At 35.0% G+C, this 26,857-nt stretch overlaps 1 protein-coding gene across 4 annotated transcripts in view; it reads left to right on the forward strand.

Annotated features, from left to right (window-relative positions):
* Positions 1–13,487: 13,487 nt before the first annotated feature.
* The window catches only part of LOC115622952 (trichohyalin), an 85,063-nt gene continuing 71,693 nt past the window's right edge, over positions 13,488–26,857 (forward strand). For all 4 annotated transcript variants that reach the window (XM_030517088.1, XM_030517087.1, XM_030517092.1 and 1 more), the window contains exon 1: positions 13,488–14,112. The gene's annotated coding sequence lies outside the window, so the exon portion shown is untranslated. The remainder of the gene's footprint in view (positions 14,113–26,857) is intronic.

Consider the following 26,857-nt stretch of genomic DNA (forward strand, 5'->3'; position numbering starts at 1 on the left):
ACATAAACATAAGACCCCCGGTTAGAAATCATTTGTTTTCGTTCGTCAACTATAGACGATTATTTCTCTTGAGATTATTAATTGCGATACACTTGCGCCCAAAGTGGAAGTGACATCAACGACTAATATGAAAGCGCATTTCATTAAACAATCAAATACAAATTCGAAGGAAAAAAAAACATTTCTGCCATGAGATCATCGCTTCGAGGAAAATGCGAGCAGTACATGATACACCTCTTCACAAACACATACTCGTATGTACTGTACATACATACAAGTATGCACCAATAAAATGCTTAGAGTTAATTGTTGTGTGAATAATTTTTTGCACAGATCTTGCCGCATTTCTCATGAGCGGCTGAACAAACAAACAAAAATACCAAAACTCAAATAATGTGTGGAAAATGTTTGTAAGAATTAGTTTAATGTGTTCGGCCGCCTAATGTTTTGATCTTCTATTTCGGGGAAAATTGGGGAGCCGTGTGTAGTCAGAGATCCTCCGAAACGAAAGCTCTCTAACTGCATACCTTTTAATACGAAAAGCACTGACTTCGATGGTTTCGATTATCTATAATTAATTTTTTGAAGTTATTCCCTAAAGTATAGTAAGAAGTTCGTCGTTTGTTTGATGAGATATTAAATGAATGAATAAAGAACGAAACAAGGCATAGCATTGAAGGACAAGGGAGAAAGGCCAGTCAAGGTGATTTATTGTTTAGTAGATTGAAGATTCTGTTCAAATCGTTCAATTGTTCAGCCACCCAAAAAGCACAACCTACTTCCTAATTTTAGCACATACTATATATGCACATATTTATCTACGTTTGTATTCGCTGGTCTAATTGAAATGGTCCGAAAAATTGCTCTCCCTCATTTGCATATTGCGCTGAAACTTCAAAGTTTCTTCTCTATGGTGTTTTTTTCGCTTTGTTTTGGTTTGTGGCTTTGCGTCTGATTGATTGTTATGATTGATGAGTGCTGTGTCTTTCGACTGACCGCCGCAACATTCATAAATATAAACACACATATATCGTAGAATGCACAATAGGCAACAGCCTGGGAAGGCACGCCATTCTTTTTCTTTTTTTTTTCTTTTTCCTAACCTCCTCCTGCTTGACTGGCTCTGGCTATGGCTGTACGAATATAAAAATTGATACAATTGATTTTTTTTTTTATTAATTTTATATGTTTTTTATTAGGCAATGCTCAGTGAGGTCTGTTGAGGCAAATGCCATACGAGTATAATGCTCGACTGCGTTCGAAATTGTCTTTTATCGTCATTTGCATAAAATAATACACCATGTCGCTTCCAAAGTCCAAAGTGCCATAATGGCTGCCAAAAATGTGATACACATGTTCCGACATGAAACGAAGCAAAATAAAATGGGAAAAGAGTAAAATGTAAGGCAGAGGAAATTGAGACGAAAACGAAGCGTTACATAAAATTTTCATTTATGGCAAATCTCGCATTTCCATAAAGCAAACATAAGCATAAAATTAAATATGCATACGAATTGGCAAGTCATTTTCGGCATGGGGTAAGTAGCAGTGAGTAAGAGGAGTGTTTCCCCTCCTCTAATAGTAAGGGGGAGGGGGGAGGCTTGGCCAGGCAAGTGCACTTGTCCCAGTAACGAAAGCGACGCGTCGTCGTCAACGTCGTTGGGGGAAATGCAAATGGCAAATGCCATTGCCTAGGCACAGTTTTTAGTTTACTTTGCTTTGCTTTTGCCAAGCTATGTAGCTCTTCAGTTCTTCAGTTCTTCGCTCGTTTCTCAGTTTTTCAGTCTCTCAGTTTCGCAGCTCAGTTGGGCTCAGTTGGCGGTACGCTTTGCTCTGTGGCTTTCGCAATTTCGCCAGCCCGCTTCAACAATATGTCATTGACATCGTTCGTGGTCGGAACGACTTTGACTCTCTGCCGGCTTTAAGTTTCAGCTTTAAAGCCATTTGCATAATACATGCGCCTTTTAAAGCGTCAAACAACAAAATGCATTTATTTGTGGGTGCAACTAATTTTCATTTTTGGTGACTAATTGAATTTCACTCACCGCTGCGCGCACACACACACACACGCACACTTACCACAGTCATGTGTTAATTTCCAGCTCCAGCTTTCTGGCCAACATTGCGTATACGTGTTATTGTCAATTTGTGGCACTTTGCATTTTTCGCATAGCCACGCGTAGCTGTGCTTGCCTATGAGCTCATTCGTGTGTGTGTGTGTGTTTGCATCTCTCTGCGGCTTTTCACGCATTTCGCTATCAATTTATTCGTTGATAATTAAGGAAAAGTTGATTAATTAGCCATACAAGCGAGAGTAAATGGCATAAACTGTGCAACTAATTGCTGATACACCCATTCAATGCCCACACTCGTTATACAGTCGTATATGTATATAGTATTTGCGTATGTGTGCCAATTATTTTGAATTTAGCATGGATTTTATAAAATTTATTGCTCAATAAGCAAATGTTAATGGATATAGATTAGTATCATTAGTGTTGGGTTTTGAATCGCGGGCATGATTCTACATAGAAACATAAATACATGTAGATTCGTCTCATCATGCTGATTATTTATGAATTTATAATGTGAGATCTGCCACGCCTCTTTTTGGGCGCCACATACCGTGAATTATACAAAATATAAAATAGGTTCTCTTAAATCGTTTTACTATATATACAAGCACGACAAACGAATTTCTATATTTTATCTCATTTGCCGAATATGATTGATTTTTTCATTGATGATTGATATGATACAGCTAATTCTTTAGAACAACATCTTCAACATCTTCATTGATCATCATTCAGTTGGTTTTGCTAAGACATTCTAAGTATATTTGTAGTATTTTATTTTTTCACACAACAATTTGTAATTAAGCACGGTTTCAAAAGATTCGTACCTAAATGACATTTCTATTCATATTACTTGATATTTTCTGCTGGCTATATAGTTTTATTTATAAAATGGTGTCCTTAAACAAATATTAATTGCTGCGCAGAGCATATTTTATATATTGTCTTGATCTGAGCAAACCATTGTCAATCATTTAATAAGTATTTATGAAACTCACTTCACATTTAACGAGCTCCCCCAATTACTTTGCTGTTCAACGCAAAAAGTTCCGGGGTGCTTGAAAAAACGCTGCCAAAAACCAAGAAAGAAAACAAAATAAGCTTGAACTTGAACCTGATGTTAAGTGCCAACAATTGAATGTCTTAATTGCATCAGAAATTTGGGTCAATTATGTATAGTTATTCTTCAAAATTTGTGTGTTCTGCAAAATGAGCAGAGCAATTGTTAAATGGCAAAGCAATTAATTCAAGGCATTAACCAGTTGGTTAACGTGTATGAGGTAATGCTGAATTAATCACTTATAGTTGTAAAAAACTTGTAGAGGAATGGACATTATGACAACAAAGTAGTTTTTTTTATAAAGAATATCAAATTAGTTTTAACATTTTTTAGACCTATTGCTATTAATTTGTAAAAATATATCGTTAAATTGTTATACTCATATATACGAGTATTACATTGAAAACAAGGATTCAAAGAATAAATGCTGGCATATTCTTTGGGAAGAGCAATGCAGCAATGGATCTATTGTTTTCGAATCTAAATATCGATTAAAAATTGGTTAAGAAAAAGCTGTGCTTTTATTGATAATTAAAGAAATCTTGTCTATAAGAGTTGTTGAAACATTACAACTTGCTCGTTTGTAGAGATCTTTACAAAATTGTTAAGTACTTTTCTAATTCTTCTTGTCTTCAATTTTTATGACATCATAGTAGCAACTGAAATTTCAATTTGTCTTAAACGGTTAGCAAAAGAAATTATACATATACTTATATTAAAAATGATCTATCAGATTGAAGCTTATGAATATTTTAAAAATCTCAGGATACTCAGCAATAAAAATGTTTATATAATTTTAAATATATTTTTTTTTAACGAAATAATAGTATCAATTACTTCTTATCAATGACATTCAAACAAAAACCCTTTGAGCCGAAAACTATATAATCAGCGTTTTAGCGTTTGAAAGAGAATCTGGTTTGGGAGTGGCTTTACTAAAAAAAGGAATGTAACCAGAATTGTGAAAATGCAATAATAAAAATGTATTAATAAAAAAAAGTAAACACAATATGTAAAGTTATCAATTGATAAGAAATAAGCGAAGAAGTTAAAAAAAATCAAGCTTAGATAAGGTTTTTATAACAATTCGAACTTAAATATGATTTCAAATATTTGAGGAAATGTTTTTCTGGTACATTTATGTACAATATAATGCTATGACATGGATTGTATAAATAATTAAAAAATAGGTTATTAGATGAGATGAATAAATGTGTTAAATACCTTCAAGTTAATGGCTTTTTCGAAGATTTTTTATTTTTCGCAGTCCTTTAGAGATATCCAGAGAAATATTTCAGCTCAGTATAGAGGCGCAATAGTAAATAACAAATAGCCGACATAAAAATTGTATTTTTCTAGCACTACATTGCACAACCACTTGTTGGCCCACTCGTATCAAATCGATTCATTTAACATTTAACGCAGACACGATTAATCATAATATTTCGGTGTTTTGTCGGTCATTTTAAAGTGTAACGCATCGTTTAAGGCTTTCAACACAAAATGCCAGGGGCAGAATATGTAAATATATTGCATTAAGATATTCCAAATCAATTAGCGTAAAATGTGTGTGTGCAACAGAAAAGTTAACAACAAAGAGGCCCAAAAACAAAATTCGAAGGCCCCACTCGGCATGCAACTCGAACCGGCTGCCTTGGTGTTGGCAGTCGAACGCATAATTCTCGACTTGAGGCCTTGCGGGCACTTCGATACGTACTATGCTATATAAACGATCATTGACGAGGCGCGCATGCCACGGCCCGCCATCATCAATGACAAAACTTTGTTTACACTCTGCAGGCTGTAGCTTTAGTTGTTGTTGTTGCTGTTGCTGTTGCACTTGCCACAACCATTGAGTGCAGCGGCTCAGTGGCTCAACAAGTTGAAGTTGTTGTCTTCAATTAGCGCCAATCGGGGCGCAACAACGAAAAGCAATTAAGTGACGTTTAAGCGTGGCCGGACTCGTCATCATCATCGCCATCATCTCTACTTTGACTTCGACTTCGACGTGGCGTTCGCGGAGTTGCAAATGAAATTTTGACTGGTTGCTCGTAATGAAAATTTGCAATAAAAATTCTTATCTTATCAAAGTTTTCATTAAAATTGAGTGAAAACTGCAAAATGAATTGTGACAGTTAGCGCACTGTTGGTTTTGCATTTCATTAACGGCTCCATAATGGAATGTTTACCGGTATTAATCATTCGAATTGCTCATTTGCATAGCCGCGAAACAGCATTAGTCATTTGACTAGCACAGCCTCTTCCATTTTACGTGCAGCTGAATCACCAATCGAGTTGGCCAGAAAAAAAATGCAGTTTCTCAACATTGTGCCTAATGAATAATAATTCTGCGGGCTTCTACAATTTATATTTCATTTAACGCACTCGTATTACCGAAAAGCATGCTCACAATATCGTCTGGTTATCCCGCACAAGCCAACAATATTAAGGGGAAAAGTTAATTAAGAATAGATGCTTCTTGGAGGATGTCAGATTTTAAATACTTTTAGAGGTTTAAATACTTTTATTAAAGAGACTTTGAAATATTTCAGCGAAAGACCAATTTCTAATAAAGCTCAACGGAGCTTGATCAAAGATTAAATATTATGATAAGTAAAGATTTTGCTTGCTTAAACATTTTCAAATTAAAGATTAAAGTTTAATACTTAAGCAGCCATTCGTAAATGAAATAATTGTCTCATAGAGTGTGTTAACGTTGTTTGTCTTAACTTTTGTATTTTTATGTATCGTATTTTGTATTTTATGTATGTATTAATAACAATTGGAATCTCCATTTAGCGATCCGTCGCGTATATCTGATGAAGATAGGGTTTAATTCGAGCAAGTTTTTTTAATACTTCCGATTTGTTTTTACAAATATGAACTTGGAAGCGTCGTCTTTTTATTCGCAATGAAAGGTTATTTCCAGCAGTACGAACGAACACATTTCTAGGGACTGTGGAAAGATAGGTCTATATTTTGGTTTTGAAACGCAATATAGTGGATACATATTGTGAAGTCTGGTAATATATTCTTCTTAAAAAGTGATTTAAAACTTTTTAATACATCATATTTTTGCAATTCGTACTGTTTTTTATTTTCTTTAAATATGTAGTTTCATTATTTCAAATTGTTCAATTAAAAGAGATTATATTCCAATATTAAAGAGCAGCTTACGAAGTCCAAACAAAAGTTAAGGCTAAACTCACTAATGAATGCCTAATAAATACTTTACTTAGTATACTTATATATACTATATATAGATAGTATGTATGTATTTATTAATTTATCGTACTGACCTTCATATACTATATAGGTGGTTTTTTGCATGACCGATATCCACTTTTGCAAATGTTTCTGAAGTAAAATTCACATTTCGAACACGCGCATTCTTATATTTATGTTGGATCGGGCGTTTTGCGAATTCAGCGTATCCAGACAAGACACAAATGAAAACATACTATACGTTTCGCATTGGAAATATTCAATTTAATTTTACATAGTTGCGTTAAAATTTAAAATTCAAGCTCTGGCTACGTTTTTAGATGCTGTATGCGTTCGTGTCCGATTATATTGTATGTAGTTGGAGGCAAGTGCAAGTTTGCGTATCCCATTAGAATTGGGTTTTTATTTCATGTTTATTTTTGTGAGAGCACATTAATTTTTATGATTCTGGCTTTGTTGTTGTTCACCACAAGTTTCGCACACATTTTGACCCATTTTTATAAATTCTTACGATGTTTTCCAGTCGCGCATAACCACCAGGCCCGCATATTGTGGCCGGCTGTGCCAAAATGTTTCAGAATGGAAAAACAATTTGTCTGGCGAAGCAGCCATAAGTAGATTTGTATGATCAGCAGAAATGCTTGTGTATGCTAACGATAAAATAAAAATAGAACACAATGAATGGATTCTAAAGAGTCCTTGAAGAAAACTTTTTAATTTTTTTCAAATTGCACATATGGCAGAGTTCGATACAATTCTAAATTTTTTTTAAATGACCATAATATCTAACGCTTAGTCTTTGCGTCTAGAACTACATATTTATGTATATTTATATATTTTTATTTATATTTACATATATTTTTACTGACATATGAACATAGTATCGTTATAATTAGAGCAGTTGTGTTATTTATTATTATTTATTATTATAAGGTTTTGAAAACAACTTTCGTTTTCAGGTTTCTACAATCTAATCAACTAGATGGAATGGGCCTTATTTTTATTTGCCTGAATACTCCTACTATATGTATAAACATCAGTTATGGGAATGGCTTTGGCAAAACAAGCAAGTTAGTTGGCTCCGCGATTCTTGCCACTGTATTTTTTTTTTATTTTTTACATTTCTATGCAGAATGAAGGGTTGAGTTTTCGTTTCCTAGACAAAATGCGCAAAACGATTACATTTTTAATTATGTTTTTTACAGCAGTTTGGAGATTTAAGATCTCCAATTAGATCCTCAATCAGTCATAGAAAAAGTAATTGTCTGTTTTTCGATAGGTTGAGTTGTTTCTAATTTAATTGGCGATGAGAGTTTAAATACTCCCTACCCGAAGGGAACATTGTTAATTCACATTATTTTACATAGCTGCCATAGGAACAATAATGGCAATAACCAGGGTATTCAAAAGTTGGACTGAAAAGTTTCTTATATTGTTGGCAAGCTTGATACTTATCCAGAACAAATTTGTTACTTTTCTTTAAATACTAATTTTCTTGATAATATAAAATCACACACATAAAATTTTGCGTCTCTAGGTCTATATATACATGTACCATGTACAGAGTATAATGAGCACAGATCAAAATTTGGAGTTAACAAAGCATAATCGTTATTAGTGTTTTAGGCGCGGTTCTAGTTCCTTTTATAGAACTCGGCTCATTAAATCATGAGTTTGAAGTCATGTTGAGAAATTGATTTGTAAAATCCGTGTCCTAAATCATATCACATAATTGAAATTAGTTTCATTTCACTGGCCAAGCGTGGCGCGTGCAGTGTGGGGTATTTAAAATGTCATAAATTACAATTATCATGGTATTATTGTTAAATATCGTTGCGCAAAGGCAAGACTTGGGTGCCAAAAGAAAATATTAATAATAAGAATAAACATGGCAAAGCATATTCTTCAACTTACATATATGTTGAAAAATTAATTACGCTGCCCTTTTGATGGCGGGCAGCCATATAAATCATTGCCACACACTAAATGCTGACCTCGCCAGACTAACAGACATACGGACACATGTAAATGGCGGCAATGCTCTTCGAAACGCTCCACTTTTGATGGCAAATATTCTACAAGTAATGTAATTTATAGTTTGTTCGCCACTGCTAGACCATTTCATTGTTTTGGTGATCTTGGGTGTTAATGGCAAGCGAAACATTTGGGCGAAGACGATGATGAAGTTCTGGAGTTGATGATGATTATGTTTATGATGATGCTGATGGAGGGCCACGCACGTACTGGCATGGGCATGGAAGTGCCCGTGGCAGGCGATCATAATGAGTCGTGAGCCCCGACGCCTGAATGACGGCATTCGGCGATATGGCGAATAGTATGTGCAGACGCTCAATATATATAAAGATCAGTAAATACACTAAGCGAAAGAAAAGAGGAGAAAAGACTGCCATGTCCATAGAGGAATCAATTCTTTGTTGGAAGGCACAATATATGGTATATACAAAGATACATTATTTTCTTGTTTTCTTTTTGCACAAAATAAGCTCTTAAGCATGGAACTCAACTCTGCTCCTGAATTGAATCTGAAGCATAGCATTATTTGATTGAGAAGGAAATACGAGCCCTAACCATTATTAATTGGTACAGCAAGGTTTTTTTTTCGATAGATCAACTTTCAATAACTTATGTTTATTTGTAAGTGATGATTGCACAAACAAATTTATACTTTTTAAAAAGGCCATTGAATTACCTTTAATTTCATATCAAACAAATTTAAAAACTCAATTTAAATAGGACAACTGTCATAATTCACAAAATATTTTGACCATTTTATTAATTGGTACGGCAACATTATTTATTCATAAAAACTGAGTAACATCCCCTTTATTTTTAATAACACCCTTAACACCCTCTTCTCCATGGTATTTACTAGCTTTAGGCATTCTTCTGGAGTTATGGTATCCCAAATTTCCTGAATTTTTGATTTTAGTCCAGAGAGAGTACACAGAAAATATTTGCTTCCATATGTTTCTTACAGTGTACGCGCAGTAGGATTTTATAGTAATTTTGTATTTGGCTGGGCGGCAGTCGTCTGTTTATATCTGTTTATGTTTATGCAAATTTTTGGCGCCCATGCGTCCACATAACCGTGCCACAAACGCATTGTAAGTATTAGACCCGCCTCCATCGCCAGTCGAAATGTTCATTAATATCGTTGATGTTGCTGTTCTTGTTGTTGTTGTTGGTGTAGGCGCCACCCACCCACTCAGTACCAGGCATAGGCACTGCCAGAAACATAGACATGGATATGGACGACTACGAAATGGCAACATAACCTTCTATTTTGTAAACTGACCGTTTGGATGCGGCAAAGGCAAATCGTTTGGATGACGTTGACGCTTTGTTGTCATCTTTATTTATAGAATTCGCCCGATGTATATACATGTGAGTGTGTGTATCATAAATTAATCTATTTCATTTGCCTCTATTTTTTTGCTCTTTCATTTTTTGCATTTAAATTCTTGCTATAAAAAATAGTTGTATCAAAACTATTTTGTTTACTTTTAATTTGATGCTCGACGTGGTTCCTCTACCCTTCCCAGCGCCCCCACTTTTTATGTTGTGTGGTCAAATTATTCAACATTTATCGCTATGGCATTAATAATGCCAATTTCGATTGTGTACATACTACACATTCGAAGCTGTAAGAAATTGGAATTGTACGGCAGAGTTGGAGGCTCGAAACAATGTGTTGGTTCGGAGCAATTTCGTTTCTACTGCCTTCTGGGTATTTTAGTAAAAATTCTTCTAGTAGTTTACGGGCTCTTTGTTTATTAAACAAACATGAACAGGAGTGTGAAAGATGAAAGATGAAAGACACATACCCGCAAAATAGGGAATTTTTATGATACTGATATACAAATATTTTGCAATATTTAAAAATGTACAAGAGTTTTATGGTATTCATATGGAAGCGTTAACTTCTTGAGGTTGGAAAATGATTAAAAATAATTCAGAAAAATTTCAATTTTAGAGAATATAGATGCCCTAATGTTGCTAAATATAATCATGAAGGCAAGAATTCTTTTGATTATTATAAACATGTATAAAAGATTAGAATTTATATCGTTTTTAAAATCAAATGAGACCGAAGAAGGGGAAACATGGTAATCAAGTTAAACAGTATTGGCTTTAATGTGGCATCGTTGGCATATGTATATACCAACGGAATTCAATTGATTAATATAAATGGTTGAATTAGAACTGCCATTTAAATAATATAAGTAGTTTTTGTAATTTACACTAAAATAGTAACAGGATATTGGAAAATAATTCTAATTATATATTTGCCTTTTAAAATTAGAAGGATTATTGATTGCATATTGGCATTTGAATTTTATACTTTTATACTTAAATTGCGTGTTGGACAGTGTTATATTGTATGATTATTGTGAAAGGCATTAAGATGTTGACTTTTCTGAAATAACTGCAATGTCGCATATCGTCCACTTCAATGTCTCTGTCAATAAATATTTTTATGTTGACATGTTTGTCGGCCAGACAAACGCAGTTGACAATTAGCTTTAATATTGCATACAATGATCTTTATAAATCAAATATATCGCCGCCGCACAAGTGTCATTCAGAAAAACTAGTGTCTGTACACTCTTGTTGTTTTTTAAGCAATAACTTTTAATGATTTGTGTGTGTATGGAATACAAATAAAAAACTTCGAACAGGAAATCCAAGTGCAGAAAGAAACATGAGTAGACATTTTTGATTGACCTATTTATTGCAAATATAAATCCAAGAGCAAACATTTTGAAAATATTCACATGCTTCTAACAGAGATACAACATATTGATAAGGAAGTGTTCAGTTATATTCTACTTAATTATTGTTGTCTTAATTATTTCTGAATAAATTCAGCATCTTGAGTTACTATGTATTCCAGTGTAGAAGATTTTTATCGACACAGTTGTTTAAGCGTTTGCGTCTCACTATAATAACGAATGATATCTTTGTACCATATTATAAATATAAATAAACGTTTAACAATTTTAATGCATTTATTTATTGTTAAATATGCCCTATATTTGTGTGATTGCTAGAGCTACAAATAATTCACCGACGAACTAAAAAGCTCAGTAATTTCTGAGAAATATAAACTGCAATTTTTTCCATCTTGTGTAATTTGCTAAAATCTGGCATTCATTTATTAATAGAAAACATCCAGAAAAACAAATAGAGGGGCAACCTGCCTTCCTTAAATAAATAAAGTGTAACAGATACACCTGAGAGTATTTACACAGATTAGATCGCGCAATTGCCTGTAAAGACAACAACAACAGATATAAAGAAAATACTAGACTAGACTACAACTGCAAACGCCATGTGAGCAATCGCTGAGACACCGCGACGTATACGTAATGTCGTATAAATATACAACGATGCAGAGGCGAAGGCGGCAACGTCACCGCCATTCGATTGCATCATTTATTTGTAGAATCAGGTGAGCAATTTTTGCTCTCTGTAATTCTGTGAGCTGTTTTTCATTAACTTGCCAACAAAAACAAGAAAAACAACAGCCGGCTGGTTGGCTAGCTGGCTAGCTGGCTGACTAAGCCTCTTGGTCATGTAAATAAAGACAAAAAATAGAAAAGAAAAGCTGGCTGCTTGGCTGGCACGCATTTAGTGTCAGAAATGTGGCGCACGGGGTTACAAGCGCCGGCGCAGCGACAAAAACCGCAAATTGTTTACATACTTGCATATACAAATATAGTTGTCTAACTATACATATAGTATATGTATGCATATATATATGTTTGTATGTAGTTGGAAAAGCTCGCAACATGTTGAGTGAAAGCGGTAGCATTTCTTAACATTTCTCTTGCCAAAAAATAAAAAAGTAAGAATGAAATGAAACAACATGGCATGGCCATACTATACATAACATTTGTTTAGATAAACATAAATTAGTTTCGCGCCCAACAGCGCATTTGCACTAACGAGCTCATAAATTAGTGGACCCCAGTTGCTGATCTAACGCAGATGTGTAGCAAAAGTTTGCAAACATAAGAAACCGCGTGGCTTAGGCCTTAGATAAAAAGCAGAGGAGATGCCACAAATGGGTCAAAAACTATAAATTTTAATGTCTTTATAAATAAACAACTAATTATATGTGTATACATATTTACAAAAATTAAAATTAATAAAATCAAACCATTTTATAAATAAATCAAGACAATATTGACGTGACGCGCATTTAACAAGTAATTAAAAACAGTCCGAAATACACTCCCCAAAATGTTGTTCGTAATTATGAATTTTGCTGCTACGTATAGTTATGTCCATATAAAAAAATGTATATTCAAATTGAATTTTAAAATGTTACATTTTACTGCTCATGCAAAGAGATTTGCTGTAATAAATAATTATTGAATGAATTTAAATATATAATTAAATTTTTTACCACTTTTGCTTTCCTCAACTAAATACGACTCTAATTAAAATGATAAGTCGCTTATTTAATTGAAGCAACACATAAAACACCGCCTCTTTAATAAAAAAATAAAAAAACAAACAATATTTGGGAATATATATAATTATTATTTTTCTTTTTAAAGAATAATGATATACAGTAAAGGATTCCGTAAATATAATGTGAAGCGTGGGAAATTAATTTTTATTGAAAACTTTTTCTTAGTGTGTCAATTGCTTTAAATGCAGCGCAGTTGTCTAAAATAAAGCATAATGTGCAATCTCTATAAAATTTCATTTAAAAATTACCAACTTTATTTGAAAGCGCGCGAAAAAGCTTCAGCATCGCCAAGCTTTGCAACATTTAGTAACGTTAGCAACAAGCGAACGCAACAAATACTGCTGAGCTTGTTGCCAAGCATGTGGAATAGCCGCCGGCAACATAGCCGGCAATTTGCATGCCAAAACAGAAACAACAGATCCAAACACAACATGTGCGCTGCCGCTATGTGGGCGCGAAAGAGCGCCAAAGTTGCGAGAGAATGTTGTGATGAGAGCGAGCATAGCAACATTTATGCAGCATCATGTTGGGGCCGTCGCCACATCGCAAACAGCGGCATTTTGCTTGTTGCCTTTGCCTTTGCCATTGCTTCTTGCGAAACCGTTGCTTGCTGCTGCCAGTCGCATACTTACACTCGTATCAGCCAAACGTGCGCGCGGCTTCGAGCCACAACAACAGTTATAATACATAGTACTACATAAAAGATAACAGCACCAAACTAAATCGAATTTACTTGCTAAAAACGAAAATAATTCTTACCAACGAACTCGACAAGTGCATTTTGACAGCCGGTATAATATCTGGCATTATACCTACCATATCTCAATCCAATTTCCTCAACTCTTACCTACGCTCGAGTCCAGTTTCCGCGTGCGGCTTCTTCACGCTGACGCTGAGGCTGACGTCGTTGTGCGCCAATTTTTGTCTAATTTGTGTGCTCAGCGCGTGCAGTAAAGTTGGGAGTCTATGCTAATTGGCCTGATCTAGCGCTAAAATAAATATCTGGTTTCGGCATTTATTTACCTTACCGTGTGCTTCTAAATTCTGTATGTTTAAGTTGTGTTATCTCGAATTCTCGCCGGTCTGCAAATAAATTTGACAACAATTTGTGGTGCACGCAAGAATAAGAGGAGAGAAACACCGACTGTGGGAAAAGAAAAAGTGCAAGTGTTGTTATACAAAAATTTATTTTGAATTTCATTCACATAATTGCTGACTCTTCGAATTTTGTGGAATTGCAAAAACAAAAGGTAAGTGGTACAATGAAAAAATTAAAGCAAAATACGCTTACATGTATAAATTAATAAGCAGCAACAGAATTGGAAGTGATGTCAAATGTTGCAAATGACATAAAATCATGACATCATATGAAATATCGCAGAAACTGAGTTATGCATCCATATTACAGTTCTTAATAAAATAATTGATATCAAATGTAAATGCAGAAGAAATACATTGATTTGAAGTTGTGTTTTTAATAGAAATGTATTATGAAAATTAAATGAGAACAATAGCAAAAGGCTGTTCTTGAAAAATAGAAGCATTCTAAAAAAAAAGGGAAACGAAATCAATTTTTAAAACCGGATATCAACATAGAAGAATCGAAATAAATATAGTTTAAGTGCAAATGTTGGTAAAGTAATTAACAGATAAATATCTCCAGTCGAGACCAATTCAGTGATTAAAGATGGCAAAATACTTAATTATGAATTGTCTTATTGAAAAGGGCTACCTTCATAGCGTACATTTTGAATATTTTCTACAGTCAAAATATAAAAATTATATTTAATAGAACTATACTACTATATTTCTAAAAGCATTATAAATTTCTGTGCTAACTTTTGGGTTCTTACCCCATTTATAAACACAATAATTACAATTACATATATTTCACAATTAGGAGCTTAAATAGGACTTAAAATTCATTAAAAACTAACTAATTCCCAACTACAACATGTAGTAATATTAATTATAATATCAAATAAATAAGTTAAAACAAAATCAAGTGACATTAAGATTACTATTTTAGTGTCTTGAAACAATAAATTCAAATTACAAAGATATATAAAAATTAAGAAAAAAAGTATAATTTTAATTACTTGGCAGACATTGTGAATTAATAAACTCCCCCAACTGGTTTGCTTTTACAAATTGAATGCCTGAAAATAAATATAAGCCTTCACACATCATAGAAGAGAATATTCGGGAATATTTCCTTTGCAACAGAGGCCGGCTTAGAAACTTCCTAGTTTTATTAGCGTGTGTTGATGTTAACAGCCTCGTCTATTTATTTGTTTAAGAGTTTTGTACACACCTCACCATGGATCCCTGAGTCATGGTGCCAGAACAAGATCAGAAATGGTGCACAAGTAATATACAATTGGTGGACCGTTTTGACATACGGAACTTGTACCCAGACGCTTAAATTCAACTGGCCCTGAAATAAAAGCTTAAGAAAATGCATCGATTTTAGCAATAAATTTGTCTATTTTCGCAAACTTCATAAATATGAATGTTCAAAATTTAGCTTAGGAGCTCGGCTGCCCAACATTTTAATCAAATCTGCGACTTGCCTGAATTACAACTTGGTTGACATCGACCATATACTACTGTGGGCCAAGGCCTTTAGCCCCATTCTGCCTTTCTCCTCCCGCTGCCTTTTCTTGTTGCTGTCCTTTTGACTCGTTGGTTGCTCACTTTGCCACTTGCTGGCCTTTTTCATATGTATGTATCTTCGTAGAGCTCATTGTTAACAAAACTGAAGATTTATGGGAGCAGATTAGCTCGTCAACAAAGGGCTAAAGGACACACAATGTTCCGGCGCACTCTCCACTTCATTTCGCTCCGGTTGCGGACGCGCCTTTATTGTATGTACGTCTATGTACTTAAACGAGTAGTGTATGGCAAAATCCGCTTATTAATGAGCTGTCAGTGTAGCATAAAGATGACACAACAGTCGAGATGATGAGACTAGACTAGATCCTAAGGATAGCCGCTCGAAAGTCGTCGCTTTTCCATTCGATGCGCTCATCAATTAACGTTAATGTCGGACGACTGGGCGAGCGGGCGGACGGGCAGGTGGCAAGTGGAGTGTCCTTGCCACACTTTTGTCAATCAAAGAGCATACAAAAATTGTTAAGTAGTTGTCGTTGTTGCTGTTGTTGGCTGTGCAAATGCATTTTATATTCATACTCGTAAGTCGAAAGCCGAGGTGTGCGGCCAAAGTCGGCACTAAGCGCGTGAAGGCGCGTCAGCGTCGTTCAAGAGTAGGTAGTAAAAATCGTTAAAATCGATTTAGCTGGCGTGCTGCTCCAAAAAAAAAAAAAAAAATAAAAATGAGAAAACTACCAAGCCAAAGCAAAAACTGAATGACCTTCAACAATGCGAAGATTAAGCGTGAAGAAAAGTGAGTCTCATACAACAGCGTACGTTATTTTGGACCATAAATAAAATTGTTTGCAGCCCTCCTCCAATCCCCACAAGCCCCCCTTAGCCACGCCCTCGTACACACACTCCAATTGGCAACTCAGGTGCTTCAAAGCATGAGACGCGCCCAGCGGAGCGCATATATTTAGACATTTAGCAGCACACTAAAAATAAATTTTGGTAAAAAGAAGAAAGAATACCTGCATACCTACATACTTGTACATACTATAGGAGTATAGAACCCCAAATAAATGTTGAAACACACGAAATCCGCAAAAGCATCGCCAAATATACAAACACACACACTACTTACTATACACACCCAAACACTCACAGACAGTTTCGTCCAACTCAGGATATCATAAAAATGCCAAATGTGCAAAAAAGGTACAAGAACAAGCAGAGAAAAAAGCACCAAATAGACTGAGCGGCGCATTAACAAAAATAAAAAATAAAATGGCAAAAAGAAGGCAAGAAAGAAAGCTGAAAGCCAGAAGACAATATCACAATGAAGCAATAGAACCGACCGGCAAACTGCGTGGAATGACGGGCAGGGCTCTGCAATGTTTCGTTGAGAGCATAAAAATAAAAATGAAATAAAATGGCATAAAAAATGCAACAGCACATACACACATACACATAGTACACTCACACGCATACATCCATGCATCGAGAGGAGGCGGCAGAGCAGCAGAGGACGTTGAAGGAATTTTCACGGAAAATCGCACGCGCTTCAAAATGCTGGCTTGGTTTTTTATATTTTTGGTGTTGCTGCGCAGTGAATAAAACTGCACTGCAATCGAAGATCGCAAGGGAAGTCCACTTAGAGAAAAGATAAGCATGTGTTAGGCGATTGGGAGATTCTCAAACTGAATAGAAATTGTTTCACCATAACGGTTCCAATTAAATATGACAAGAAGTGTTGACTAAAAGTTGTTAAGAGCCAGAACTGCGATAAAGATGTGCTATAAATAAAAAGAAATAGACTGGAAGATAAGCCACTCTATTTTTGAAAACATTATTAATATTTTTGTATTACGGAGAATACTTGTTGCTTATAATTTAATTTATAACAATGATATTTATTCAAGTTTAAATTAATAAATATTGAAAATCAAAGTAATGCAAAATATGATTGGTTAAATGGGTATTGTTTCACATTTTTACTTTGAAGATATAATATGTTAAGTAGCTTGCCTTATATGATAGAGTATCGTTCTTGACCCTCTTGAATTGAGGGAATGAAGAAAGCTGTAAATGAAGGAAATAGGAAATATTTTTATTAGTTCTAGTTCCTTTTTGTAACATCTCTTTCCGTATGCAACGGACACATAGTGGCAAGTACACGTTAATAATGAAAGCCTGTCAGGCTTGTTTCGGTTTATTACAATCTGCTGGAGATAATGTGTTTGGAAAGGAACTATTTGTCGGTTTTTAAATACACTTCAAATCATCTGAAACGTTTCTAATTTCTAAAAAATCATATTTAACATCTTTAAATGAAGCTATTGAACTGTATTGCCAAATGCATTTTCTCTGAGTGTTTGTCACACTCATGACATTATCCTTTGCCCCAATGCCAGCAGCAATTGAAACAGCCATGGGCTTGCCATTGCTTGGGCTGGCCCTTGGCAGAAGAATTCAGATTTGCAAACGAATTTTAAATGAGCAGCCCAACCCACCACTCCCACAAAGAGGCAGGCAGTGGGCTGGCGGCTGCCTGGTCGTTGTCATTATGCAGCAAATTGGTGGACAGAAAATCGTTCCAGCGCTGACATTGCGGCTTGCCTGAGACCAGTTGACCATTTTTTGTTGTTGTGTGACTACTTTGTCAATATTGTGAAGTTCGCTCAACGGACTTAAATGCTTGGCCAAGGTTAGCACACCAACAATAATAAGAGGGGCAGCCAAAGAAATACATAATGATGGACTGGCAGTAAGGGGCAGCAGGCAAATAGAAATGGAGAAATATAAATTCTATAAAAAGGCCAAAGGAGGAAACACGCGCCACGTTCTGTAGATAAAAGAAGAAGAAGCACAGACTGAATAGAAGGCGAACACGAACATTTTTTCGACTGCTGCATGGCCAGCGCCATTTTCCATGAGCCATTGTGCAGAGGTGTGTTTGTTTGTGTGTGTATGTGTTTGTGTGTGTCTGTATGTGTGTGTTATATTGAAAGTGCGAATGTGCACGGAAGTGGGCACGCAAACTCACACACACAGGCACACACGCTCACACCCACTTCTTCCCCTCTCTCTCTCCTTTTTCTCTCTGTCACACTCTTGGCCAGGCTAGGCAACACATTTTAAACGAAATGCCAGCATGTAGGGTCCTGCCTTGGGGCTTCGGATACATGAAGTTGTCACCATGTCACTGTGTCTATGTGTGGTGTGTCCCCTGCTAACTTAATGAGTAAATACAGTGATAGTTCCAATACCCCAAATACACGATATTTGAACACTAAAGTTGCTTAAAAAGAAGAGGAAACACAAAAGGAAAATAAATCAGCATATCATCATCAACAAAATGTTGCATTAGCAAGCCATTTAATATTTATGTTTATGAAATCTATAATATTGAAAAATATATTTTACTGCACAAGTCTGTATGCTTTTATGTTTCTGAAATCTAATTGATTTATAATCAATATTTCAAGTGTTAATTTTCGCTATAACATAAAATATAAATTTTTTTTAGGGAAGTTACGCGAACTTCTTCTGCCATTAAATTGCATTCAAAATGGTTTTAATAATATTTTTCAAATATGTTGAAAATAAAAAATACTATTGAACTCAAAGCTATTTTTTTTCTAGATTTAAATTATTCATCAATCGCAGTTGATATTGAATTTTTAGGGAGTTATTATTAGAAAGCGATACTGACAAACAATGTGTGAATAATAGAGTTCAAATGAATACTACGTGAAGATAATGTTTATAGCTATATAATTATACCTTTCTATTATGTTTAGCTTGTTTAAGTCGGCTCTAACTTATGTAAAATCAAAACAAGGACAAAAATAAAGCACTTGTTAAAATACATAAAGTGTGAATGCATCCAAAACTATGTATTGCATAATTCAGAAGCTTGTTAAATATTTTCACTAACCATTCGTTTTTAATGGTAAGTTTTTAATAATTGGAATCATCGCTAATTACTAGAGTTTCTTAAATCGGCAAAGAATAGGAGCTTCCACTGTATTTAGTTTCGCTCCCACTCGTTCTTTCTTCCATCGTGCCTGTCACCTTTGCATGTGTGAAATGAATTTAAAGTTTGCCTCTGCATATATTTTTCATTGTTATGGTTATGGTTGGGGTCGCATATCAGACGAGTACCAGCACCAGACTCTAACTTGTGGCCCATCCGCAGCGCACCTTAGCAGGCATTCATTTTCTATTAAGTGGGTGGTGTGTCCTTTGTATAACGATCACACACATACACATGCAGAGAAGGGACAACATTATTAATTTGCAATTTCTGCTAATTGCATTGCGCTGGGTTTATATAGAATATCTGCCCCTTACCCCTTGCTTCTGTTTGGTCTGCGTGCCCTCCCCCTCCCCCTTACCTGACCCTAATCATGTTTTGCCTGAGCATCTACCGACGGCAATCGCCCGCTAATTGCGTACATTCTACTAAGCAGATTAGCTTAGATTAGATAAGCAAAAGGCCCTGGCCAACATGTTATGCTATTGCTTCTTCTTGTTACAGAATTGCTGTGCAACAAGTAATGGCATATAGCTCTCGCACACTTCACATATCTACACTCAGCACAGATGTATTCTGATGGAAAGAAATTTTAAATTAGCTATCAAGGTGTGTCTTTTTCCAATTTCATATTTTCGCAGCGTATGAGGTTTTAGCGAGAGTAGAGATATACTTGTCAGACCTGGACTCCATCAAAATACTGTCACAGACCTTATAATTATTAATTAATAACACTTAGCTGCTTAATTGCTGCTTATGTGTTCTTTTAAATTTATTTACGCTCGCTAAGAAGACCGATTTAATACAAGAAAAATAGTGGTGGATAAAAGTGGATATTTAACCAGCAAACTTGTTTAAACACTTACGAATCAAAATAAATTGTTAAGCCAGCAGCAAGCAAATTAAAAAAAAAGTATCATCTGATTACTTTATTTTTAAATTAATCTTCTCATCTTCAATAAATTTCATGAAAGCCTATATTGTAGTCTTTATTTTGTTAAACTTTTCGTAGGTACTTCAACGTAGTGGTTTGGAACAATAACAAAATAAATGTACAACAAAGCAGTTGCAATAATCAAATTTAAAATTCAATAAGCAACTTTATTTTCGCATACACGAAAGTAGCTGATGAAAGATTAATATTTAAGCAGTTTGTTGGTTTTTTTCGTGAATACAGTTATACACAAATATCGTAGATAAGAAACGAGATGTTGAACCGGTTTTTATTTCGTTTAGGTAATTCTATTTTTGTGGAATGTATATAGAAATGCGATAACAAATCGAAGTACATACTTATTGTATATTTATAATAATTACTTTTAATTTTCAATCTGAATCCTGATATTGGAATGGAAAATTCCAATTGAACTTTTGAAATTTTGCATTAAGATTTTTGGTTGATGTTTTTAAAGTCTTAGACATATGTATTTGTAGTTGTCAAACAACAAAAGATGACTAGTGTAGTTTAAATGTTAAAATAAACTTAGCAAGTTTCTTCTTGAACAGCAACACTTGCTTTTCTAGTTCTCTGAGTTGGTGTGCTTTTTTGGTTGCTATTTTGCTCGAAAGACGTGTATTTTTAAACATTTTGGAAATAACTTATCGTGTTGATTTGAATTTGCATGTTTTTGTTGCTGTTGGTTTTATTAGTCTTTATGCTCCTCCACTTGAGATAAAATAGCAAATATTTTGATTAGTTTTGTTTGATTTTGCGCAATTTTTAGATAATGCCTATGGGCTTGTTTGCTTTTGGGTTATTATTTCATAGTTGGCCATTAGTTGTTCCTATTCTCTCTCTCTTCTTTTCCCTTGAAAAGTCCGCACATTGAAGCGAAGAAATTGCAAAGCGACAGCTACATACATTTGCATATTTTTAATGGAATTTCAGTTTCAATTTCCTTATTAAGAGCAGACTCCCCCTACGTCTTTTTTACACCCATGCGTGAACGTGTACATACATTTTTTTATTTTCGCCATTCATTGCGCCTTTGGCAAATTATGCGCCATATATTTTGTAATAAAAATAAAACAAATAAAAGGAATACAACATTGGAAATAAAGTAATAAAAATCAATTTAGCACAAACTGCGGCCATTAGGCAGCAAAATGAGCTGAAATGAGACAACATCGGCGCAAATATGTGCACAATACCACCATACTCACAAATATACAAGCGTATACAAACATATGTACATGTATAATTTTATAGGGCGGCAGCTGTGCCAGTAAAGGCGATGACAACAGTAACAACGACAACAACAACAACAACAACGACAACAACGACAAGCCAATGGCGCTTGATGCATTACAAATTGTTGACATTAACATTGAATTACGACGAGACGTCGGTATGTTTAATTTTTGTTGATTGAGCGCCAGCAATGTAGACGCATCTAAAACCAATAACAATAATAATAGCAACAGCAATCCAGTGGCTCAGCAAATAAATAAAAATAAATGCAAAATCTAATCGATTTACTTGACGACGGCAATTGGCGAGACGTTGAAGCTGACGTTGAACGTCAACGTTATGTGCGATATTGTCACTAATTGCAAATGTTACAAGTGGTAACGTTTTAATCCATTTCCTGAAAAGGTACAATCTAACACGAAAAGCCAACCAACACCAAACACTAACGTCCTTGACCTTTCACACGAGCGCATGGCATTCTCGTGAAACTTAGGCGCACGCTTTCGAGGAGCTGACGGTGTAAAGGCCAGCGCACAATAAATTACACCAAATACATATATACAAATATATATATATATATGTGTGTGTGTATGTACATATATGTATATATACATACCCATACACCCCAACCAGCAACCCACGCAAACAAATAAACAAATACTAGCAACAGAGCTTGGCTATGCAAAAGGCATTCACTTCTATACAAATAAATTGCGCATACGACCCATTGGCAGCAGTCGAAAAAAAGGAAATAAAACATAGAAGCAGGCTCGGCAGCAATTTCACTTTTCTTTGTTGGCCCCCAAGTCCACCGTTGCAGCCTAATTAAGTCTATACTCAACCAAGCTTTTATTCATTCTCTTACATACTCTATTACCAACAATTAAGAGCATTTTAACTAAACTGTGAGGTTTGTGGCTCTAAATAGTTAGGTTAGCTCTTTAAGTTTATGTTCAAATATGGACTAGCCTGTTTATATTTTAAATTCTTTTTTCCACAAGAGAATCATCACCTTATTTTGCTAAAATATAAACAAATTTTAAAAATAATATACTTTATGTAGATTTTCCAGAAAATAGATGAAAGAAGTCGTCGTAGGATCTAAAGACTGTTGAGGATCTAATCTATTGCTATAGGGTTCTAACTATATCGAGAGATATCTTAGAGGTCTCAAGGCGGATGTTATTTTGCTTTCGAATTTTCTGAACGGTTTACTTTGTTACCTTCTTCAGTATTATTAGATATTATTTTACTATAATTTGATAAGATTTCTCCTACTTAGGCTTTCCCAGATTATAGAGTTTTTGTATACCATTTATAATTGACGAAATTTAAGACTGCCTCCCAACTTGGCCTTTTTTCTTATTGCTTTTTCTGTGCGCGCATAAAACACAGCTGCGAATGTTTGTTTTGAAGTCAGGATATTTTGCCTTCGGGCTATACTATACTATAGTCCTAGACTTTATTCAAACTAGCTTTAAGTCGACCACCATTGGTATACAAGCGTCGGCTTGTCAAAACAAGTTCTGTTTTTCTCAGATTTCTTCTTTTTTCGCTGTTTCGGGTTTTTATTCCCAGCTGCGCTTTTGACAGTTCATCAGCGTTTTGTTGCTGTCATCGTTATAAATTTTTAATTTTCAATTTGTGCCCAGCAGCCACAAAATGATAGAAGAGTAAAAATATGGCCGCGGTAACAAAAACAAACAACACAGCGACGACAACAAGCCAACACCACAAGTATGGCCTAGCATGTTATTACAACTTTTAGCCACGAGCTATATTAAACATTTTAATGAACTTTATTGCAAAACAAACTGAATTAATTGCGCCAGCAACTAGACAAACAGCAGCTATAATGTTGCATACTTGCATGTAGGATATACTTGTACAACTCGTACCTAGTATTTGCATTTGGCGTTTCACATCACAATTTTGTTCGAAACTTTTCTAATTAATCAACCGCAAACTAGCAATAACAACAACAACAAACAGAACAGCAGATGTAATCAAACCACAAGGTTTGACTTTTCCATTTGCTTCACTCATTTGTTCTCCACCTCCCCCACCCATTCACACTCCACTTTTTGATGTTTACTCTAGAATTTAAACTCTGTGCTCTTTTCAAAATTTCGATTGCAGTGCGTTCTGAAGTGCGTTCCCAAGTGCCTTCATATTTTTGAATTATTCCCCTCCCCCAGGGAATTATGATCCGCAAGTAATGGCATACGAAATTTCAATAAGGTTTTTTTTTGTAGCTTGACTTTTAGGGTTTAGCCCTACATACATCATATTTCAGCGTTCAATCTACTGTTGTTTGTTTTTGCAGACTTCGAAATATTTTGTAATAAAAAAAGGGCTGGAGATTTGTTGTTATTTCTTGTTAAGTTCATTTTCAAACGGAATAGAGTATTGCTTATAATTCTTGATTCAAAATAAATTTATACTTTAGTTCCATTATGTATGAATATATTTTTTGAATGATTTATACGCGTGAATAAAGATTGGTGCAAAGATCTTATTGTAGGAGTTAAAGCAGAAGCCAAGTAGTAGTTATAAACGGCGGAGATAATATCTTTGGGAAATTTATATATTTTTAATATAAAATGATCCCTAGATTTGGCGACATTTATCAGTTATGCAATGTTATGCGAATGCTTTAATTGCAACGCCAGCATAAATTTTCTTTATATTTCTGACAAAATCCTTTGATCGTACATAATATAGGGCGCAAGAAATGGTGTTCCTCCTATTGGGGTTTTAAGGTGAAAAACAAGTTAAACACACAATTTAAAATAAGAATAGCAATAATTTGTTGTTAGGGAACATCTAAAATTGAATGCCATATCTATCTTCAACATCATCCCATTCACACGCATGAAAATAAACTGCCAGCATGCTTACCTATTGCTTACCTTTTTCAAATCATATCTTACCTTAATGTGCCACTCAAGTGCGGAGCGCATCTAATTAATTGCCCCCATTTCTTTCTGCCTTCGCTGCCTTCGTGCAAAAATGACGCAAACCTTTTTGGGTCATCGGTGTATGTTATGTGTATGTCGTATGCCAGATAAACACTCCAATCTCATGCACCCCCGCATTCTCTCACTCTCTTTTTAAAGTGATAAGATACTGGGGAGCAGATAGCAACACGCTGATAAGGACGGGCAGACAACTGCCATAACATGCCAGCATACTTATGATACTTATGATGTCTCCAATGAAAAATGCTCCTCATAAGTTGAGCTGACGAGCATTTGTGAACTTAGTCATATCTCTTAGTAGGCATTTGGGCAGTCGGTAGCATCATTGGCATCATAAAGACCAGCAGTATTATTAAGGCACACACAATTATCATTTTGCATATTAATGGCCGCCACACTGACATTTAATTCAGCAGCTGCTGGAATTTATAGCGCCGCCCTATGTTACCTGCTGCATCATTAATTCAATAGACCCAATATGCGGCTTGAAGTGCCAAAAAGTCGTAATAAAGCGTGCGTCATGCTGCTAAATAAAAGCTAAATATACCTGTAGCTGCCGCCTGACTTGATTCATTTTGATTAATTTGAGGCCATAACAAAATGCTAAGACCCGCTCGACTCTACTCTACTCTACTCTACTATGTATATGCTTACATAGGTTACCTGCCCTGTGGCTAATTAAAAAACAGTTTGACGCCTTGTAAGTCCAAATGCGTGTTGAATCTTTCATTAATTTTACGAACATTTTTGGAAAAGAAAAATACACAGAATTCTGTTTGGACGAGTAGGTATATGGTGTGTTGCTATTAACGTCTGCTCCCCCAATTGACACTTATAGTGCGTTGTCAGCAAGTTGATTTTGAGCTCGTGATACATGTGAGACCACAGCAACAATCAACAATCAACAACAATAACAACTACCATAACAATAACAACAACCCGAGGCAGGCGACTTATAATTTGGGCGAAAACCTACAAATTCTTGAGTACGTAGATACATAATTTTCTGTGGCGCTCCACAGATTTGCTTCTTTATACTCTGTAATAATAAGGGACTATTAGTTGTGTAAGAGTATTTCTGTAGTCAGTTATTTAATAAGTAATCATAGGCTGTAATATGTAGGTAAAAGGTATTACTTGATTAAATGCTTACGTCCTAATCTATTGAGTAAGAATATGTAAAGTTTTCGAAATAATCATTTAATTTTGAAACCATTTACTTTATTCTTCCTTTAAATGACACAACATTTATATCAAATCTTCAACAAATCTGCTTAAAAGTAACTATAATAATCAGTCTGTTAACTCACAATGGTAGTTAGTTACTTATTCTTGTTCTTAATGAAAGGGTCTCTCGTACTTAATAAGCACATCCTAATAAAGTTATTCTATACAAATAGTCGATATATGAGCTTTTTAAAATGAATCAATAGAAAGCTGCTAGCTTTATCATTAGCATTATCTGCTCAGTCTGCTGATATTTTATAGACCATCTGAATCCAAATATCATCATGTTTTGATTTTATGATGCAATAACAATTTTCTCTTCTTACAAGTATTAATCTTTATTTAATTTGCATAGTTCCTCATTATTTGAGAGTGTATAACAAAGTCGATTGCTATGCCCCCGCTCTCATTTGTTTTGCTTACGATGGCTTATCACGACTTGGCATAAAAGGGTCTGTCTGGGCCTTTGACAGTTCTGGTTTTCTGCTACCTGAAGAGAGCACAAAAAACTTGTTTTTTTTTATTGACTCTGTTTAATTTTTGTCAACATGATCTTGAATTTCGCATTCCGTGGGCCACGACCATTGTATGCCAAAAGTTTTCATGTCTAGCTATCTATATACTATACAAACACGTATACATCTACATATATATATATGTGTAAGTACACATGCCCTATATGGATGGGCTATCTGTCATGTGAACGTGTGTTCGGTTAGGCTTTATGGCGAACATTCTCGGCTCTTCGTTTGGCGATTTCGCATTTATGACTTATTTGGTCGCTTTCTTTGTGCACGCATTTCTTCGCTCTCCTTTTTTGTGCCTTGATTAGTTTTATGTTCCTCAACCGATTTGGCATTTTATAGCGCTCTGCCTTTGACGTCAGATTCGCACTCTCTGCCTCGGCTTTCCGCACTATTCACGTTCGTTTCTTATTATGCGCTGAACGCGCCCAAAAATAA

This window comes from Scaptodrosophila lebanonensis, unplaced genomic scaffold (genome assembly GCF_003285725.1).
Source record: "Scaptodrosophila lebanonensis strain 11010-0011.00,11010-0021.00 unplaced genomic scaffold, SlebRS2 tig00000043-arrow-pilon, whole genome shotgun sequence".
In the NCBI taxonomy this organism is placed as follows: Eukaryota; Metazoa; Arthropoda; class Insecta; order Diptera; family Drosophilidae; genus Scaptodrosophila; species Scaptodrosophila lebanonensis.